Source organism: Hemiscyllium ocellatum, assembly GCF_020745735.1.
Source record: "Hemiscyllium ocellatum isolate sHemOce1 chromosome 27 unlocalized genomic scaffold, sHemOce1.pat.X.cur. SUPER_27_unloc_10, whole genome shotgun sequence".
In the NCBI taxonomy this organism is placed as follows: domain Eukaryota; kingdom Metazoa; phylum Chordata; class Chondrichthyes; order Orectolobiformes; family Hemiscylliidae; genus Hemiscyllium; species Hemiscyllium ocellatum.
The window spans coordinates 103651-119716 of record NW_026867477.1 but is presented as its reverse complement, the minus strand read 5'-3'; the positions used below and the strand labels follow the sequence as shown (position 1 = coordinate 119716).

Below are 16066 nucleotides of genomic sequence, written 5' to 3'. Positions count from 1 at the left end.
GAGTCGGCTCTTCTGCCCTTCGAGCCAGCACCACCATTCATTATGATCATGGCTGATCATCCTCAATCAGTATCCTTTTCCTGCCTTATCCCCATAACCTGGTTGGTGAATAGGAGGAAGGAATCTAGTTAGCAGGGAAGAGTGGAAGGGGCTGGGAAGTGAGTTGGGGGATGGGATGGGAGATTATTTGAAATTGGAGAACTCAGTGTTGAGTCCTCCAGGCTGTGGACTGCTAAGACAAGATGAGGTTTTGTTCCTCCAATTTGTCAGAAGGGGAGTGGGAAGGGGCATTAAAATGGATGGAGACTGGGAAGTCCGCTCAGCCTCTGTGGACCCGGCTGTGATGCTCGGCAAACCATTCCCCAAGTTTACGCTCGGTCTTCATGATTTAGAGACGATCACAACTGGCAAAGCACGGTGGGTTGAGTAGTAGGACAGTCGTATTTTGGGGCACAAGCTCTTCATCAGGAATGATGCGTGGATGTTCAGAGGGGCATCAGCGTCCTTCTGTGCCAGTTGTCAGACAGGTGCAGCAGGCAATGAGCAAGGCAAATGGTGTATTAGCAAGAGGAATTAAGTTCAGAAGTGGGAATGTCTTCCAGCAGTTAGGGGGTCATTGAATATATTCAAGGCTGAGTTCACATGATTTTAATGTGGATGCTTGTGGGGGAAGGCAAGAAAATGGTTTTAAGACCAGTATCCAGTTTTAAGACAGTTCCAGAGTCAGACAGCACAGAAACAGACCCTTCAGTCCAACTAGTCAATGCTGACTATGTTCTCAAATTAAACCAGTCCCACCTGGCAGTGTTTTGGCCCATATCCACCACTTCCTCTAGACATTTAGTCCTCACTCTGTGTAAAAAAAAAAATTGTGCCCTTCAAATCTTTTTAAAATCTCTTTCTCCTGTCACCATCAAAATTTGCTCCCTAATCTTGAAACCCCAACCCAAGGGGGAAGGACACCCTTCGTTCACCTCATCTCTCCCCTCATGATTTTGTAAACGTTGATAAGGTCACATCTCCACTTCCAATGCTCCAGTGAAAAAGTCCCAGCCCATCCACCTAGATGAAGGTAGAATCCTGTCCCTCAGGATTCCCTCCAACAATGTGCCCACCACTGATGTTAGGCACACTGGTCTATAGTTCCCTGGCTTGTCCTTACCACCCTTAAACAGTGGCACCACGTTAGCCAACCTCCAGTCTTCTGGCACCTCACCTGACATGCACAGTATGCTCTATGGAGATGCTGTTTTTGATGGATTTAAAGTGTCCAAATGCCACAATTTCTCCCCCACTCACTTGACATAACCGTGCAGGCTCCTCGCTATTTGATGTTCATGTTACTTAGAACCCTCATGATCATATCAATCTCAATGAGGTCACCCCTCAACCTCCTGTGCTCCAGTGAAGAGAGTCTCAGCTTCTCCTGATTACTCAAACCCTCCAGTCCTGGCAACATCCTGGTAAATCTTTACTGAGCCCTCTGTAATAGTATTCTTCCGATTACAGGGCCACCAGAAGCCTTCTCAGTACTCTACAAGTGACTTCACCAACATCCTGTACAACTTCAACATGATGTCCCAACTCCTTTATTCAATGGTGTGAACTATTAAGGTCAGTGTGCTGAATGCTTAACATCAATCTACATTTGTCGATATATCATATCAGTTGCATGACACTGTGACCTTTTGCTCTTAACTCTGTGTCTTATGATCCTGCTCCACAGCTACCCGCTGAAGGAGCAGCGCTCCGAAAGCTAGTGCTTCCAAATAAAACTGTTGGACTATAACCCGGTGTTGTGATTTTTAAACCTTGTCCCACCTCCTTTCTCATGAACACAGCCCATACCTCCCGGTGCTGCTAGTAAACTGCCGATGAAACGATGCAGTGCCTGCACTCCTGAAAAGTTTATAATTTCTAATGAAACTAGCTACTCATTCACTGCTCCATCTGATACACGACATTGGAAACTTAGTGCAGGAGGCTGCAAGAAATGAGCAGCTTTAAAACAAAAACCGCTTGGAGCTTTCAATGAGAGCCTGAGCCCAGCAGTACATTCTGGTTACCTTTATTGTGGCCCAACATTGTTACAGCTTCAGATTCAAAGGGCAGAGAAAGAGTAGTTGTTTTTTAGACAACTCAACAACAGGGGGAGGTGCAAGGGGCAGGGCAAGGCCAACAGCAGGCCCCCGCACTACGCCTGCGTTGCCTGCACAGTTTACAAAAATCCCTTCCCCTTCAGAGACTCCCCACAGTGTGTAAGCTGGCCACTCGACCCAAAGACTACACACCAATCCTCCAAAGGGTAACCCACCACGCAATTCCCCAACCCCGATTGCTCAACATTTACCCCTGACAAATGCACCTAACGTGCACATCCCTGGGCACTATGGGTATTTCAGTACTGTCAATCCACCTGAACCTGGACAACTCGTATATGCCAACCAGATATCCCAACCCAATCTAGTCCCACCTGCATGGGGCCCATATCCCCCCAACTGCCTTTTAAATGTTGCAATTGTAGCAGCCTCCACCACTTCTTCTGGCAGCTCATTCCATACACGTACCACCCTCTAAATGAGAAGGTTGCCCCTTAGGTCTCTTTCATATCTTTCCCCCCTCACCCTAAACCTATGACCTCTAGTTCTGGACTCTCCCATCCCATAGAAAAGACTTTGTCTATCTATCCTATCCACGCCCCTCATGATTTTATAAACCTCTATAAGGTCACCCCTCGGCCTCTGATGCTCCAGGGAAAACAGCCCCAGCCTGTTCTGTCTCTCCCTATAGCTCAAATCCTCCAGTCTTGGCAACATCCTTGTAAATCTTTTTAGATTAGATTAGATTACTTAGTGTGGAAACAGGCCCTCAACCCAACAAGTCCACACCGACCCGCCGATGCGTATATCACCCAGACTCATACACCGGGGGTTTGCAATGACTGCCACAAACACTATGTAGGACAAACAGGAAGAAAGTTAGCCACCAGGATAGACGCACACCAGCTAGCCACAAAAAGACACGACCCTTTATCCCTCATAGCCCTACATACAGATGAAGAAAACCACCACTTCGACTGGGACAACATCTATCCTGGGACAGGCTAAGCAAAGACATGCCAGAGAATTCCTAGAGGTCTGGCACTCCAACCACAATGCCATAAAAAAACACATCGATCTAGATACCATCTATCAACCCCTCAGAAAATGAACAGAAAATGACATCACCACAAACCCCAGGAACCCTATCCAGGACAAACATATAAATCGAAAGCAGGAAACAACAGCTTCGCTTCACTTGGAGGTCGCCACTGATGATGTTACCTAGCCAGGTAATGAAACGTCTGGATATCAAACCTACAGCTCAGTGAGCAAACCTACACCCTAAACCTCAACCTGAGCTACAAACCTTGCAAAGTAGAATGTATTTGCAAACTTCATGCTGCAAATACAAACCCACCCCCATGGATTATCTATCTCATGTGTGCATGAGGTAGAGAAACAGTCTATTTCCGCGCTGTTTATCTCTATTTGATAACCGATGCTTTATTTCTGTTGGTGTAAATGTTGTTGTAATTCATAGCTGGATCCTAATAGGTGTAAGGGTGACAGAATTCCTCAAGTAGGGCACTGGAAGATTCCTGGGAGATCCCTATTTCTGGTTGACTTCCTCACAAACAAGCATTAAGCACATGCACCTATTTATTTATGATTTTGTTTCATTTTTCTTGTTTGATTCCCTGCTATGACTACACCTTGTATTAGGATAGTTGACAGGCTGGGAGATTGTGGCTTGGGTCTTGATTGAATATTTTATCGTTCCAGAAGTTATAAAAGGTGGGGTCAAAGCTTTAGCAGAAATCCAGCAGAGCTGAGAACAGACCGACATCTTAGTCTGTGGGAACAGGGAGATCAACAGAGGATAGAGAAATCAGGTCCTGAAACCAGACCACCCTGTGATCAGTGCTTTGATTAGCGGCATCCTTCTACATCAGTCAATGCCAGTTGTCATACAGTGCAACAAGGCAAGTGGTATATTAGCAGGCTGATCTGAGATTAGAAGTGGGGATGTCTTCCTGCAGTTAGGGGGTCATTGAATTTATTCAAGGCTGAGTTCATCTGAGTTTTGAACAATAAAGTGTGGATTTTTATAGCTTACTTACAGTGTGGAAACAGGCCCTTCGGCCCAACAAGTCCACACCGACCCGCCGAAGCGCAACCCACCCATACCCCTACATTTACCCCTTACCTAACACTACGGGCAATTTAGCATGGCCAATTCACCTGACCCGCACATCTTTGGACTGTGGGAGGAAACCGGAGCACCCGGAGGAAACCCACACAGACACAGGGAGAACGTGCAAACTTCACACAGTCAGTCGCCTGAGTCTGACTGTGAACCCGGGTCTCAGGCGCTGTGAGGCAGCAGTGCTAACCACCGTGCCGCCCATGTTGTGTGCATGAGGGTTTTTTTGTGGTTTATGTGTTGGATGCAGGTACAGTAATCACATTTAAAGTGGAAGGCAAGAAAATAGTTTTAAGACCACGACAGAACAGTTACGGTCAGACAGCACAGAAACGGACCCTTCAGTCCAACTATTCCATGCTGACTATATTCTCAAACTAAACTAGTGCCACTTGCCAGTGTTTGGCCCATATACCTCCACACCTTCCCTATTCATGTACTTATCCACGTCTTTTAAACGTTGCATCTGAACATGCATTCACCACATCCTCTTTACATTCACTCAATACATGAAACATACTGTTTATAAACAAACTTGTCCTGATCTGTCCATTCCATGGATTCATTCTCTTTCCTTTCAGTTGCTGTAAGTCATAAATTGAAGCCCAGAATGAAATAAATGGAAAAGGAGTTGTGAAGAGAGTACCTTACTCACAGATGGTTGGCAGAGTAAGGAGGGTGCAGTCTGGAGCAAACCCGAAATGTTGATTTTCCTGCTCCTCGGACGCTGCCTGACCGGCAGTACTTTGCCAGCACCACTCTAATCTTGACCCTGATCTCCAGCATCTGCAGTTCTCACTTTCTCCTGTAAGAAATCAGCAGTTTTAAACCAAAACTCTGTTGCAGTTTAAAGCTCTCATTGAGAGTCTGAGCTCAGTGTGAAGTTCAGGTAATCTTTTTTGTGACCCAACTAATTTCAGCTTCAGAATCTCCCAGCAGAAAGGCGTAGAAAAAGTAGCAACTTTTTAAAAACAGCTCAAGGTCAAAGTGCAACCCTCACTTTCTTCATTATTGGTCACCACTGAGTTGTCCCTTTGTAATTGGATCCTTGATATAGCCTTAACCTGGAGGAAGTATTGCCTCACTCAGCAATTTCAACCTGTATCCAAGTAAGTTGGATGAGCAGCGTAGAGTCAACCAGACTATTGTGGGTCTGGAGTCACGTGTAGGCCAGACCTCGTAAAGGATGCAGCTGGGACGACTGCTCTAATAACCGCTCAAGTCTTCCCTAAAAAAGAACTGAGTGAATCAGATGGGGGTTTTCTTCCACCCCCACCCCACCGACAATGGTTTCACCATTAGATTCTGAACTCCAAATTTCTGACCAAATTCCAATTCCGCCATCTGTTGTGGGAATCGAACTCGGGAGTCACTGGAACTGGGTTGATAGTCCAGTTGGTAAAGGCACTCGGCCGTCTTTCTTTCAATCCTCCTGCAATGCCACGTGATCCCGCTGGTAGGTCAGCAAGGAGGTGGCCTGGGTAAAGGCCTTCCCGCACTCGGGGCAGCTTAAGGGCCTCTTCCCCCATGTGGATCAACTGGTGGATCCGAAAGTTGGAGGAATCGCTGAAGCCCTTCCCGCAGTCAGGGCAGGGGAACGGCCTCTCCCCAGTGTGACTGCGCCAATGAGTCTCCAGGGCAGACGGGAAACAAGCCTTTCCCACAGTCGCCACACTTCCATGATTTCTCCACGGGGCGGGATTCCTCGGGTTTCTCCACGGCCGAAGCTTCAGCCGCACACAAACGCATGTGGAGCTTCTCTCCACCATGAATTCCTCTTTCCAAACCGTAGAGCTGTTACACGCTCCTCACTCAGTGCATTACAACTGTAGGGTCTCTCATCCAGTCCCACTGACGCTGAAAACGTACCCAAATAGGAACCAAACAGCTTTGCTCCTCACAGAATCATAGTTGCAAACTGTTGCGGTCCCGATGGATTGGATTGAATGACTGTCAGACATGGATGTCAAAGTAAGGACTGCAGATGCTGGAGAGTCAGAATCAGTAAGTGCAGTGCTGGAAAAGCACAGCAGGTCAGGCAGCATCCGAGGAGCAGGAGAGTCGACGTTTTGGGCATAAGGCCTTCATCTGTTGATTTTGAAACTTCCATCCTCAGATCCTGAAATGTAAAAAGAGATTACAAAAGTCATCACTGTCAGTGCAGAGTAGAAATTCTGAACAAGGAATTCTGCGGAATATTTTCTTTTGTTATTCCACAAAATTGAAAGCACCATCCCACTCTTTCTCCCCCTGTCTTCTCACTCTGATCTAACTAATTCCCCTGAAGATGCTGATTCAGGATCTTCCAGGGGCAGAAAGGCAAAAATGTCAAGACTGACATCTCTCTGAATTTTGGATAACTCCACCTGAAAGTTAATATCTTTCACAACATTGGGATACTGCTGAGAGGTGAGGAAGTCTGATTTTGGGAAGCCAAAAAAAAATAATGAGTTTGTGCCAATCCCTTCCCTTCAGAGAATCCCCAGAGCGGTGAAAGCAGGCCACTCAGCCCCACAAATCCACACCGACCCTCTAAAGGGTAACAGACCCACACCTATTCCCCTACCTCTATTGCTCTACATTTACCCCCTGATTAATGCACCTAACCTGCACATCTTTGGGCACGGTCAATACATCCTCACCTGGACAAGTGAAAAATCACACCACCAGTTGAGTATTCAACAGGTTTATTTGGAAGCACTCGCTTTCAGAGCGCTGATCCTTCAGGTGGTTGTGGAGAATAAGATCATAAGACACAATTTATAGAAAAACATTATAGTGTCCTGCCACCAAAATGATATATTGAACAAACCTGGATTGTCAAGTCTTTCATCTTTTAGACTGGGTTGCAGCTATCATTCACATGTAAATCCCAGACCTTCTTGCAAGGCGCCATTTCAAGATAACTCGAGGTTTTATAGCAAAATGTGACATCTCAGTTCACACAATGCATTAAAGGTGTGAGGTCAGAGTCTGTCTGTGTCCCAGTCTTGAGTCAGACTGGTTCTACTTCCAAAGTGGAATTTACAAAATATTACATGGATTGACTGCTAACAGATTGTGTATTTTTTGAGCAAAATAGAATGTATCTGCAAATATCATTCTGCAAATACAAATTTAACCCCATGGACTTGTTATGTGCGTCTGTGCATGAGAGAGAGAAAAAGTCAATGTCCGTGCTGTATAGCTCTATGCCAATTTGATAACAGATGCTTTAGTCCTGTTGATGTAAATGTTGTTGTATGGTGTCCCATTTGAATTCCTCAAATAGGACACCATACCAATCCTTGGGAGAGCCCTATTTTGGGGTGGAGGGGATCAAAGCTTCAACAGAAATCCAGCAGAGCTGAGAACAGACCAACATCCACATGCCTTTTAAATGTTGTATTTGTGCCAGTCTCCACCACTTCCTCTGGCAGTTCGTGCCATACATGCACCACCCTCTGTGTGAAAAGGTTGCCCCTCAGACCCCTGTTAAATCATTCTGCTCTCACCTCAAACATACGCCTTCTAGTTTTCTTGGACTCCCCTACCCTGGGGAAAAGACCTTAGGTTTCCCCCCCTATCCATGCCCATTACAAAGGTCTATAAATTTACCCCTCAGCCTCTGATGCTCCATGGAAAATGTCCCTGGCCTATTCAGCCTCTCCCTATAGCTCAAATCTTTTCTGACCCCTTTCAAAGTTTCATAACATCTTTCCTACAGCAGGGATACCAGAACTGAACGCAGTATTCCAAAATTGGCTTAACCAACATCCTGGACAGCCACAACATAACCTCCCAACTCATCTACTCGATGCTCTGACCAATAAAGGCCATCCTACCAAATGCCTCATTCACTATCCTGTCTACCTGAGACTCCACTTTCAAGGAACTATGGAACCTGCACTCCAAGGTCTCTTTGTTCTGCAACACTCCCCTTAACTGTGTCAGTCCTGCCTGGATTGCTTGACCAAAATGCAACAACTCACATTTCTCAAAATTTAATTCCATCTACCACACTTTGGACCATCCGATCAATTCTAATTTATAGCGAACTCACTTTTCTCTTTTATTCTCTAGAAGCTGAAAATCTCCATCCCACACACTCTCCCTCCAGTCTCAGTTTACTGAACCTAATCCCTGCTGTACCTCATCCTGAAGGGTCTGGTTCATGCTGATTAATAGGCCCACACTCGGGAGGGGGCGGGGGTGGGTCTAAATGAAACCTACATAATCCTGAACAGCCCAGAGTGGACGTTGTGAAGATGTTTCCATTGGTAGGACAGACTCAGTCCAGACGGCACAGACTTAGAGTAAAGGGAAGTCCTTTTAGAAAGGAGAAACTTCTTCAGCCAGAGAGCGGTGAATCTGTGGAATCTATTTCCATAGAAGGCTGTGGAGGCCAGGTCACTGGGGATATTTAAAACTGAGACAGGTTCTTGAGTATCAAAGGGATCGAGGGTTACGGGGAGAATGGGGTTGAGAAACCTAGCAGCCACGATTGAATGGGGTGATTAGACCTGATGGACTGAATGGTCTAATTTCTGCTCCTCTGACTTTGGGCCTCTTGCTGTCCTGGACACAGAGCAAGAGAGTTGGGAGCAAGACTAGGCCATTCGGTCTTTCGAGTCAGCACCAGCATTGAACAATTCATAACTGAATATGAATATACCTACAGCTAGGTGAATAGGCTGGGACTTTTTTCACTGGAACACGAGGTTGACAGGTGACTTTAAAAGAGGTTCATAAAATCATGAGGAGGGTAGATGAGGTGAACCGCAGGTGTCCTTTCCCTAGGATGGGGGTTTCAAGATTAGGGAGCAAATGAAGAAGGTGAGTGGAGAAAGCTTTTCAAAAGACTGGAATAGTGCCTTTTTTTGATTCCACACACAAACTACTCTCAATGTCCAGACACGGTGGTGGATGTAGGTACAGTAACAAAGTTTAAAAGACATTTGGATAAGTACATGAATAGGAAAGGTTCAGAGGGATATGGGCCAAATACACACAGGTGGGACTAGTTTAGTTTGTGAACACAGTCAGCATGGTCTGGTTGGACTGAAGGGTCTGTTTCTGTGTTGTCTGACTCTGGAACTGTTCTAAACTGGTCTTAAAACCATTTTCTTGCCTTCCTCCATAAACATCCACTTCTTTCTTGTTCAAAAATCAGATTAACTCAGCCTTGAATTTATTCAAATGACCCCCTAACTGCAGGAAGACATCCCCATTTCTGAACTCAATTCCTCTTACTAATTCTTGATGAAGGGCTTCTGCCCGAAACGTCGAATTTCCTGTTCCTTGGATGCTGCCTGACCTGCTGCGCTTTTCCAGCAACACATTTTCAGCTCCTCTTCCTAACACACCACTTGCCTTGCTCATTGCCTGCTGCACCTGTCTGACAACTGGCACAGAAGGACGCTGATGCCCCTCTGAACATCCACGCATCATTCCTGATGAAGTGCTTGTGCCCGAAACTTCGACTGTCCTACTGCTCGGATGCACCTTGAATGAATCTACCGTCCCTACCTCTGCTGGCAATGCGTTCCAGGCACCTATCACCCTCTGAGTAATGTACTTTCTGTGTGCATCCCCAAAATAATGTCCCAACTCCTGTACTCAGCATGTGAACAATGAAGGCAAGTGTGCTGAACACCTTCTTCACCCCCCTCTATCTACCAGTGATGTAACTTTCAAGAACAATGAACCTGAACACCCCCCAGGTCTCTGTTCTACAACATGACCCAGAGCCCTACCATTACCTGTTCAAGTCTTGCCCTCCTTTATTTTAGCAAAATGCAACCCCTCACTTATATCCATACCCCTCTCACACACACACACACACACACACCACCCCCTCAGAACTCTCACCCTCTCACAGACTCATACTCCATCACAATCATACTTTATCAAGCAGGCACACATGCAAATACACACTCACAGCGCACAGTCTTATACACAAACTAACACACACTTCCCTGAAACGTCAATTTTCCTGCTCCTCAGATGCTGCCTGACTTGGTGCAGCAACACACGCTCGATCCCAAACTTATTACCCTCTAGTTCTGGACTGCCCCATCCAAAGGAAAATACCAAGTCTATTTACCCTATCCATGTCCCTCATGATGATATACAAGTGTATAAGGTCACTCCTCAGACTCTGGCAAGCTACGGAAAACAGTCCCAACCTGAACTTCTGTCTCTCCTCACCCAGGTAACCAAGACACATATCTGCTGTCCCAAAGTCTGCTCCCTCTCTGGATTCACTCCAGTTGCTACAAGTGAGCTTGCTCCGTTATTCATTAAAATCATGGCTGAGCTATCCATCGTCTCAGCTTCTCTTCCCTGCACTGTCACAAGGAACCCCTTTATTCCCCAACCAGACCAAATCCCACCCAACTGTGTCTTGAATATACTTAATGAAGCTGCCTCTATTGCTTCCTTGGCCAAAAGATTGCCGAGATTTTGATGAAGGGCTTTTGCCCGAAACGTCGATTTTCCTGCTGTCCGGATGCTGCCTGACCTGCTGTGCTTTTTAAGCACCACTCTAATCTAGACTATTCCATAGATTCACGACCCTCTGGGAAAAGCAGGTCCTCCTCATCTCTGTCTAAAAGCTACTCCCTCTAACCTTGAGGCCTTGTCTCACCCACCAGAAATTACTGGACAGGTTAGGGCTTCATCCCCACAGTGCAATGACATTGGGAAGATGTTTCCATTGGTAGGAGAGACTAGGACCAGAGGACACAGCTTTAAGAATAAAGGGAAGACCTTTAGGAACAGAGATAAGCGATGTCTCCTTTTCTGCCGACAGCGAGGAGCATGGACAATGTACTGGTGACACCAGCGAGCAGGTGCGCTGTTGTTCACACCGAGGAGCAGACACAACGTGCTCTGTGGCGATGCTGGTGTTATTGACAGATGTTAAATGTTCAAATGCCAAGAGGAGAAATAAAGGGTAGAGCCACAGTTCTTTTTCACCATGTGGCTCAACATTTTATAGCTTTTGTCTGGCTGCTCAACTTTTTTTTTGATGTCTTTTCCCCAGAGTAGGGGTGAGGTTCACAACTAGACGGCATAGGTTTAGGGTGAGAGCAGAAAGATATTAAAGGTACCTAAGGGGCAACTTTTCCATGCAGAGGATGGTGCACGTATGGAATGAGCTGCGAGAGGAAGTAATGGAGGCTGTATAATTACAGTGTTTAAAAGGCATCTGGATGGGTATAAGAATAGGAAGGGTTTAGAGGGATATGAACCAAGTGCTGACCAATGGGACTAGATTAATTTAGGATATCTGGTTGGCATGGGCAGGTTGGACCAAATGGGTGTGTTCATGTGCTGTACATCTTTATGACTGTAAATAATAAAAAAGTATATTTTTCCAAATACCAAACTATCTCCATGTTAACACGGCTTGGTTAGTAAAGTATGTGGTGAACTATTCTCAACAGGTCCTACCCCTTGAATGACTAAGAACATACAATGCTGGTGCATAATCTTCTTCACTACTTTTATACACTACCCTGAACAATTGTACAAGTAACAGTGAGGGGTAAACAGCACAAGCGCCAGTAAAAGCAGATGGAAAGTGAGTGTAAAATGTGACTATGACAGGACAGGCCCCACATTCCTTCCCCTCCGTCCCCCCCACAACCTGCCTCACCTTTCACCTCCCGGGCCCAGTACCTTCCAGGTGGCCCCATAGTTGACACAGGGGCCGCCCCACGACCAGTAGAACTCCACCACCCAGGCGGCCGACCAGTTCCCAAGCAGGCCCTTAACCCCATCCGCCTCCAGAATGCTCACCGGCTCCTGCCTGCTGTACAGCCGGCCGGTGTGGCCGTGACACAGCAGCTGCACCAGGAAGGAGGCGGTGACCAGTGACGGGGGTCTGCCCCGGGGCCGCACGGCGCCATTTTCCTAACGGCCGCCGCTTCCCGGCTCGAGCGACTTCATTATTCCTGATGAAGGGCTTATGCTCGAAACATCGAATTCTCTATTCCTGAGATGCTGCCTAACCTGCTGTGCTTTGACCAGCAACACATTTGCAGCTGTGATCTCCAGCATCTGCAGACCTCATTTTTTTTCTCCTCCTAACCGCCTTCACCCCCGCGTGACGTCTGCACGGGGGGATGGGCGGGGCCGGGGGAGCCTCACCGTCACCAAGCAACAGCCACCTCGCGCTACAACTGCTCATTCACAAAAACAAACTCTCCTGTCTCCCTCTGCAGCTGCAGGGGGGACACTGCCACGTTTCGAGGAGCCCTGTCTACATTGGGAAAGCTCACGGCTCCATTTAAACAGATATTCCGACATCTAACGGAACGGCCTCATATCTAAAGGGGGCAATCTGCATTTTAAAGGGACGTGGACATTTTAACGGGTATTTCCGCAAATACAGAGATGTAAACGGACAAGATTACATTTCAAAGGGATGAGGCACATTCAAAGGGATATCTTAATATGTAAGCTAACGCAGTTATATCTAAATGAATCTACATTTCGAAGAGACGTTGCCCTATTTATAAGTAGAGACAATAGGTGTGAATTCTGTCTGTGTCCCAATGTTGAGTCAAACTGACATTTTACTTAGAAACGCTCTGCACTTAAATTACATTCTTGAGAAGGTAATTTATAGATTAGAGTGTAGGTTAGGGAGGATTGGCTCGTGCTAAGTTACCCATAGTGACCAGGGATGTACAGGTTAGGGTGGATTGGCCATGGGAAATACTGAGTAAGGGGTTGGGTATGGGTGGGATACTGTTCAGAGAGCCAGAGTGAAATATTTGGGCTGAATGGCCTGCTTCCACATTGTCGGAATTCGAGACCCTCCCCACAAAGAGACATTTTATCTGCATCTATCTTGTCAAGCCCCTTTCAGAATTCTCCTGGTTTCAATAGAGGTATACAGCACAGAAACAGATACTTCGGTCCAATTCGTCCATGCCGACCAAGATTCCAAACTAAACCAGTCCCACTTGCCTGCATTTGGCCCATTTCCCTCTAAACCTTTCTATTCATGTACCCATCCAAATGCTGTTTCAATGTTGTAACTGTACCTGCAATTACCACATCCTCAGCAAGTTCATTCCACATGCAAATCACTCTTTTTCAAAATGTTGCCCCTCCGCTTCCTTTTAAATCTCTCTCCTCACATTTAAAAAAAATACCCTCCGAGTTTTGAGCTCCCCGCCGCGAAGCAAGAGCCATTTTCTATTCACCTTACCTCCACTCATGATTTTATCAATCTCAATGAGGTCACCCCCAACCTCATGTGCTCCTCAAGTCCCAGCCTCTCCTTATAACTCAAACCCTCCAGTCCTTACAACATCCTGTTAAATCTTTATTAAACCCTCTCTAACAGTATTCTTCCTATTACAGGGCCACCAGAACTGTACTCAGTACTCTGAAAGTGGCCTCACTAACATCCTGTACAACCTCAACATGATGTCCCAACCCCTATACTCAATGGTGTGAACAATGAAGGCAATGTTGCTAGATGCCGTCTGAAAACCATCCTGTTTAGCAGTGATGCAACTTCCAAAGAACTAGGTACCTGAACCCCCTGCACCCCCCCGCCCAACGACTGTCTGTTCTACAACACGACTCATGGCCCAACCATTATCTGTACAACCCTCTGCATTTATTAAGCGTCTCTCTCACACACATGCTCTATCTCAGACAGACAGGCACACACCCCTCAACACTCTATCACACTCGCAGCCTCATACTCCAGCACACTCTCACTTTCCCAAGCATGCACACACACACTTCTGTGCACTCTCACACACAAACTCACATGCGCACACACTCACTTTCTCATGCATACACACACTACTCTATGGGTTGAAATTGTATTGGCAGAATTATATTTGCAGATACATTCAATTTTGTTCAAAAAGCACACAATCTGCAGGCAGTCAATGCATGTAATATTCTACAAATTCCGACTTTGGAAACAGAACCGGTCTGATTCAAGATTATAATACTGACAGACTCAAATCTCACACCTTTAATGCATTGTCTGAGCGGGGACGTCTTTTTTTTATAAAACCTTAAGTCATCTCAAGAACATTGTTACATATTAATGAACCAAATCCCGCACCCATTCTAAGAGATGAAGACTATCTACATTTGTTCAATATATTCTATCAGTTGCATGACACTGATCTTTTGACATCAGTTCTGTGTCTTATGATGCTGTTCCATGAGGCTTATGTATTGATGAAGCAAGATGGTACATAGTAGGCGATAGAGAAGGATACAGATCAGCTAGGAAGGATTTAAAGAGAGAGTTAAGAAGAGCAAAGAGATGTGCAGGTTAAGTGTATTTGTCAGGGTAATGTAGAGCGGGATGGGTGGGTTCCCCTTCAGAGGGTCGGTGTGGACTCGTTGGGCCGAGTGGCCTGTTCCCAATCTGTGGGGATTCTCTGAAGCGAATGAATATTAACAAACGGCGCAGGACAACGCAGGCGCTTGGCCACGCCCACCCGCCCCTTCCGTGACGTCACAACACGGAAGTGACAATGAATGAAAATCCCTCGTCTGGGCAAATCCTGGCGCGGGAAAATCTGTTTACTTGTAGCAACGGGAGTGAATCCAGGGAGGGAGCAGACTCTGTCAGCTCAGGTATGGGACTTAATTACCAGGTGAGGAGGACAGATTGGGAGGAGGAGATATCTTTTCTGTTTTCCTTTTCAAAATGCACCCGATTTCCACAAGTAAATGCAACAGCACATGCAGCTTCAAGCCGGCTGTGCATCCTTTGTTCTTCCTCTGCCTTGGCTCCAGCACTTTTGGCTTCCTTTCCCTTCTCCACTCCACCACCACCCCCTCCCCCCGTGTTGATACCTCAATGTTTTCCCGGTTGTCTTTTGTGGGTTTTGAAAACTTTCCCAATCGTCTGAGTACAGGATTTGGGAGATTACGTTGTAGCTGTCCAGGACATTGGTTAGGCCACATTTGGAATATTGTGTGCAGTACTGGTCTCTCTGATGTAGGAAGGATGTCATGGATGTTGTGAAACTTGAAAGGGTTCAGAAAAGATTGGCAAGGATGTTGTCAGGGTTTGAGCTGATCAGGATGGGGCTGTTTTCCCTTGAGTACCAGAGGCTGAGGGGTGACCCTACAGATTACTATAACATCATGAGTGGCATGGATAGGATAAATAGACAAGGCATTTCCCTGGAATGGGGGAGTCCAGAACTAGAGGGTAATAGATTTAGGTTTGGGGGAGATTTAAAAGGTCCCTTATATTCAGAGGGTGGTGTATATAAAGAATGAGCTGCCAGAGGAAGTGGTGTAGGCTGGTACAATTACAGCATTTAAAAGGCATCTCGCTGGGTATATGAATAGAAAGGGTTTAGAGGGATATGGGCCATGTGCTGTCAAATGGGACTAGATTGATTTAGGATATCTGATCAGCATGGATGAGATGGACCGAAGGGACTATTTCTGTGCTGTACATCTGGTAGACAATGGTCCTCAAAATTCTGTTCCCAGTAGGCTCTCCCTGAGCTCTATTGCACATGATAGCCAACCCAATTTAGTCCCAGCTGCCAGCACCCGGCCCATATAGGGGCCAAAAGATGGCAAACGTGACTAGGTTAATTTAGGATATCTGGTCAACTCAGACAGATTGAGCTAAAGGGTCTGTTTCTGTGCTGTGTGACTCTAATTGTCTTCAGTGAAAGCAGAAGTGTGTTGTGAAGGCTGGACTTTCAGAGCATGTTTTGCCCTGACTGGAAGTAGCTGAAAATGTGTTGCTGGAAAAGCGCAGCAGGTCAGACAGCATCCAAGGAGCAGGAGAATCGATGTTTCAGGCGTGAGCCCTGAAGGGCCC

At 46.3% G+C, this 16066-nt stretch overlaps 1 protein-coding gene across 4 annotated transcripts in view; it reads left to right on the top strand.

Annotated features, from left to right (window-relative positions):
• The window catches only part of LOC132807198 (gastrula zinc finger protein XlCGF26.1-like), a 270173-nt gene that overhangs the window by 239453 nt on the left and 14654 nt on the right, over window positions 1–16066 (top strand). For 3 of the 4 annotated variants that reach the window (XM_060821497.1, XM_060821495.1, XM_060821494.1), the window contains exon 2: window positions 1510–1614. The gene's annotated coding sequence lies outside the window, so the exon portion shown is untranslated. Of the gene's footprint in view, window positions 1–1509; window positions 1615–14771; window positions 14854–16066 lie in introns of those variants that run through there. The other variant, XM_060821496.1, reaches the window with a different exon arrangement.